Source organism: Cebus imitator, unplaced genomic scaffold, assembly GCF_001604975.1.
Source record: "Cebus imitator isolate Cc_AM_T3 unplaced genomic scaffold, Cebus_imitator-1.0 Scaffold350, whole genome shotgun sequence".
NCBI lineage: Eukaryota > Metazoa > Chordata > Mammalia > Primates > Cebidae > Cebus > Cebus imitator.
In genome coordinates this window covers 1,936,861-1,943,087 of record NW_016107665.1, presented here as the reverse complement: position 1 = coordinate 1,943,087, position 6,227 = coordinate 1,936,861, and positions in this window count along the sequence as shown.

Below are 6,227 nucleotides of genomic sequence, written 5' to 3'. Positions count from 1 at the left end.
ATAGATAAGCAGATAAAAGAAAGCAGCCGTCTTCTGTTTAATGCAAACATTAAATGGATTTGCAAAAATGTAAAATAATTTCACTCTTTTTACTAAAGTTTTCTGTCTTGGAAAACATATTTTTACTGAAAGTGTCATTTATTTTAATAATGGGTTTATTATTGTCATTTAGAAATGAATTTGTAGGCTGGGCATGGTGGCTCATGCCTGTAATCCCAGCACTTTGGGAGGCTGAGGCAAGTGGATCATGAGATCAGGAGTTCGAGACCAGCCTGGCTAATGTAGTGAAACCCTGTCTCTACTAAAAATGCAATATTTAAGGGGCCAGGCGCAGTGGCTCAAGCCTGTAATCCCAGCACTTTGGGAGGCCGAGGCGGGTGGATCACGAGGTCAAGAGATCGAGACCATCCTGGTCAACACGGTGAAACCTCGTCTCTACTAAAAATACAAAAAATTAGCTGGGCATGGTGGCGCGTGCCTGTAATCCCAGCTACTCAGGAGGCTGAGGCAGGAGAATTGCCTGAACCCAGGAGGCGGAGGTTGCGGTGAGCCGAGATCACGCCATTGCACTCCAGCCTGGGTAACAAGAGCGAAACTCCGTCCCCCCCCAAAAAAAAAAAAAAAAAGCAATATTTAGCCAGGTGTGGTGGTATGCACCTATAGTCCCAGCTACTTGGGAGGCTGAGGCAGGAGAACCATTTGAACCTGAGAGGCAGAGGTTGTAGTGAGCCAAGACCATACCATTGCACTCCAGCTTGAGTGACAGAATGAGACTCCGTCTCATAAAAAAAAAGGAAATGAATTTGTAAAGAAACTTCCCAGTTTTAATTTCTAATATATAAACATTGCTAGCTATAACTCATGTAAACAAAAGTTCTTGGGGTTCTCAGTAATTTGTCAGAGTAGAAAGGGGTTCTGAGACCACAAAGGTCATTCTTGGGCAAAGGGACATGCTGCCCACCTTTTTTTGTTTTTGTTTTTTTTCTTGAGAGCATTCTATGCCTGCACCACATGGACTGTGTGGTAACTCTGCCTATTCACCAGTTTTCCGTTTGAGTGGCTAGGAAAACCTTCTGCATACAATGCTTTGTGACGTCCTTTGGCCTCTACTTGTTTACACAGTAAGTCCACCTCCATTCTTTTTCCCTCTAGCCTGTGACAATTCAAATAGCATTATTTGGCTCTAATCCCATCTAAACCCTGTGCCAGTGTAGATTGTGAAACCATGTTATGATATTCAGAGGCAGGCCAGAGGTCCCCGAACCTGCAACTGTGAATCTAATTTTAAATAGTAATCAAATGGAAAGACAGGTCTGAAAGTCCATAGGCGTCTGGGGGTGAGTCTGCAGATCCCAGCATGAGAAGCCTGAGCTTGCTGGCTTGAGCATAGGCGCCCAGAGCCATGTCAGGAACCACAGGGTGGCTGGAAATATGATAGTTGTTATCAATGTGTGGCTACTTAGTTTTTCTTTAGAAACCATCTCAAAAGTTGTTCCCTTTATTTCTATGCCGAGGTCTAAGTTTGAAAGTTTTCCTCTGAGCTTTCTTGATCACTTAGGGACCAAAAATCTAAGTCGAGTTCCACCCTTAGTTCTTCCACCCAAAATCTCCATCAGATACTGCATCCACCCCGCTGCCTTCCTCTCATAGATGCCTGGGTACCAAGGTCCTGAGTCATCTTCCTGCAATTATCCCACACTCTGGCCTCACCAAGTTGCTATTAGGCTCTTCAACAGGTCATTGTATGGGCATCCCCAGGCACACTAACCATTTATACCTCATAAAACATTCCTTTCTGCCCTTAAAAAGTCAATTGGTATTTTCCTCGCAATCTATGTATCTGAGTTGTTATGCCAACACTCATTGAGAGTTTCCTCATGTCTCTTTATGTCAAACAGCTCTCCAATATTTAGTTTCAGCTTTGCTGTTTATTAGCTTGGGCAAATCACTTCATTTTCTTTTTTTCTTTTTTTTTTTTTTTTTTTTTTATTCTGTTTTTTTTTTTTTTTTTTTTTTTTTTTTTTTTTTTTTTTTTTTTTAAGACGGAGTTTCGCTCTTGTTACCCAGGCTGGAGTGCAATGGCGCGATCTCAGCTCACCGCAACCTCCGCCTCCTGGGTTCAGGCAATTCTCCTGCCTCAGCCTCCTGAGTAGCTGGGATTATAGGCATGCGCCACCATGCCCAGCTGATTTTTTTTGTATTTTTAGTAGAGACGGGGTTTCACCATGTTGACCAGGATGGTCTCGATCTCTTGACCTCGTGATCCACCCGCCTCAGCCTCCCAAAGTGCTGGGATTACAGGCTTGAGCCACCGCGCCCGGCCAATCACTTCATTTTCTAAGCCTCAGTGTCCCCATGTATAAAATGCTATGTGCCCTGCCTGCCATGCAGAGTTGGGAAACGCAAACTTGATAAAAGATGTGAAAATATTTTAAAAATTATGGGTCGGATGCAGTGGCTTATGCCTGTAATCCCAGAACTTTGGGAGGCCAAGGTGGGCGGATCACCTGAGGTCAGGAGTTCGAGAGCAGCCTGGCCAACATAGTGAAACCCCATCTCTACTAAAAAATACAAAATTAGCCATGTATGGTGGCACATGCCTGTAATCCCAGCTACTTGGGAGACTGAGGCAGGAGAATTGTTTGAACCCAGGAGGCGGAGGTTGCAGGAGCCAAGATTGCACCACTTCACTCCAGTCTAGGCAACAAGAGTGAAACACTATATCAAAAAATAAAAATAAAAATAATGCTGCAACTACTGGCTTCTTAAACACAGCTTTTTTGCCTTTGTTGAAAACTAAAATCTCCAGGATAGAATTATTAGCTCAAAGAATGAAACCTTTCGAGTTCTTGCAAATATATTTCTATTGCTTTCCAAAATAATCCCACAAATTTCAATGTCATTAACGTTTGATCTCATTGCTAACATTCCAGCATTGAGCAATTTATTATAAAATTTTACTAATTTAGTAGGTATAAAATGCTGAATCTTTTAAAATGCTATTTTTATTTCCACAAAGGAAAGATAATTTCCAAGGGCTGCCTTTTTAAAGGGAAAAGTTTTGGCACCAGAAAGATAAATCCAGGTAGTAGATAGTGTCTTCATTTATTCTTTTGTCCATACCAAGGAGGTAGGGGAGTGAGCTGGTACTCAACCTTCCCTTTAGAGGGTGAGAGCAGCTAGATCCACCCCTCTCAACCATCACATCCAGGCCTATGGTGTGCAGCAGAGTGGATACTACTGAACTAGTTTACACATTCTTGCTAGAACTTACCAATAGACAGTTTCAGTTTTACTGAACTTCTAAAGCAGCAACATAAGTTAAGGATCCAAGAATATTAGATTGGCAACATGCAAATTGACTATCATCTAACAACTGGCATCTAGACTCAGTCAGAAGGAGTTTTCAGGCAAACAGAATCTGGTGTGATGTTCATAGCTGCATAGAGGGAGCCAGGCCTCTTAGCTTTGCTATTTGTGTCAGTTCCCAAGGGAACTTAAGTGGAAAAAGCCCACTCTGATTTCCTCAGTTTTAGGTTGCCCATTTGCCTGAAAGAAGTGATGTGAAACTTGTGAACCAGAATCTTGGGAATATTCTGAGAATCTCAGATGGAAGGGACCATTTTAATAATAAAAGCATTTTTCATAAAAAAAAATCAGATAACCTTTTCCCTATTTCACATTCTGGTTCAGATACCCAATAAAATGCAAATAGAATGAAAGAATTAACTTTGATAAGCTCTAAATCAGTAGCAAAATGTAAATCAAGATGCCTTATTAAGAAATAAATGTGGCCGGGCACAGTGGCTAATGTCTGTAATCCCAGCATTTCGGGAGGCCGAGGCAGGCGGATCATGAGGTCGGGTGATCAAAACCATCCTGGCCAACATGATGAAACCCCGTCTCTACTAAAAATACAAAAATTAGCCAGGAGTGGTGGTGTGCAACTCCTAGCCAGGCAGGAGAATTGCTTGAACCAGGGAGGCGGAGGCTGCAGTGAGCCGAGACCGTGCCATTGCACTCCAGCCTTGGTGACAGAGCAAGACTCCATTTCAAAAAAAAAAAAAAAAAAAAAAAAAAAAAAAAAAAAAAAAAAAAATAAAAAAAAAAAAAAAAAAACGAAAAGAAAAACATGTTAAATTTGTTAAAAATGATAATGGTTAAACAGAGATGATTTTAGGATGTTTAATTGTGTCTCATCCTGCCTTGCCCTTTACATATTTAACATTTTTTTTTGATAGGAAAGTAAATTTGTAGGTCGGAAAAAAATCTTATTTTATCTTAAAAACAATTTCGTGAAGCAGATATTATTATGGTGTCTTCATTTTACAAATGAGGAAACAGACTTAAAGAGGCTAAGGGTCTTGCCCGGAGGTCACATTGCTCAGAACTGTGTCTCAGCTCCCTTATTCAACCTCTCCTATTTCTAAGGGTTTACCCTTCCTGCATTTGAAATTGAATGAAGGTATAAATTCTTTTACCCAGACTGCAGAATGGGTCTAGGAAAGACGGTAATGCTCTTGAAAGGCTCACGCATGTAGGTGTTGGGGAGAAGCCATTGGATGGAGAATGTGTGAACAGCAGGTGGCAGCAGTGTCCTTGGAGTACGTGGCTGTTCCGGGCAGTCCTCCGCAAGATCCATGCATACCATGGAGCCCTGAACCTAATGCCTGACCTCTAGTCTCTCACCTCCTGCTGAGCCAGGTGGACTACCTCCCACCTAGTAAGGGGCAGTGTATCCCTGGGGAAGGAGTAGGGAAAGCAGGTGACTTGGGAGTCATTTATAATTGAAAGGCTCCCAATTGAATAACTGGTATAATGTGTGGTGGTGGGACCCTGGCATGTTACTTAGCTTCTCTGTTCTTCAATATCCTTTCTGTAAAATGGGGATAATGGCCACCTACCTCACAGGATCACTGAGATGATTAAAGGAACATGGTATCTACAAAGCCGTTGGAACTGCACAGTACCAGACACACACTATGTGTACGTTACCCATTATTATTATTCTTTGTTGAGGGCTTTATCATTTGCAGTGGACTTTCATACCTACCATTTTATTCCATCCTCCCACCATATTTTGAGATGCAAATATTACACCCATTTAATAGAGGAGGACACCGGTTGAGCCAGAGAAAGTACAAATTAGCACGAGCTTTGAAGTCAGACAGATTGGAAGTCAAGCTCATTAGAATTGTGGGATTTGCACAAGTTACTTAATGCTTTGGAGCCTCAGTTTGTTTGTAAATGGGTGATAATATTACATATCATGTGGGTTTATGATGAGGATTAAATAAAACAACATCTATGAAGCCATCTGGTGCGGTTCCTCTTCCGTAGTGAACACTTAAAATTATTCAAGGGATGTTTTAAAACATTAAAAAATATTTTAAAAGGCAAGTAAAGTTATTCACAATCTACCACCTAGAAATAACCTTGTTTTGACTATGATGTGCTTTTTCCCCTAGTGTTTATAAGTGACTGGCCAATGTCCCACTCATCACATATGTCTAAGTCACTTGACCAAAGTGCCGAAGCTAAGACAGGGGCAGAGCTGGGCTGCCACAGCAGGCAGGGCTGCCTCAGGGCCAGGCTCTTCCGTGTACCCACTTCTCTACACTTCCTCAATCAAGGTAAGGCTTATATGTCTTTTGGGAAACTGATGAAAAAATATTTCAAGTGTTTCAAGTTTGAAAATATACACTTACATTTCAAAGCATGAAAAGAAACCAGAGGTACCCAAGACAATCTTATCATATAGTTAAAGGCTGGAATTCTGCCCAGAAAGTAGTGTTTCATGTGCAAAACACGTTAATTTCTACAGATTTTTGTTTGGCCGACATTTTAACTGTTAAAACATTACTGTTCAAGCTGTTACAACAAGTAAATTTGGAAAAATCAGTGAATTAATCATTTGACAAATGGATTAAATTGAATGAATTAATGATTCAGCAGAGTGGGTCTTTGGGTGCACCGATTTTTTGGCCAATTGGCTCGCATCTATTAACATGGAGTAGTGCTCAATATATGTACTTGTTGAATTAACACATGAATGAATGAGAGCATTGAATCTTGCCATAAATAAAATAATCTTTCCCACCAAAAGTCAAATGACTTAGGCCGGGCGCGGTGGCTCAAGCCTGTAATCCCAGCACTGTGGGAGGCCGAGGCGGGTGGATCACGAGGTCAAGAGATCGAGACCATCCTGGTCAACATGGTGAAACCCC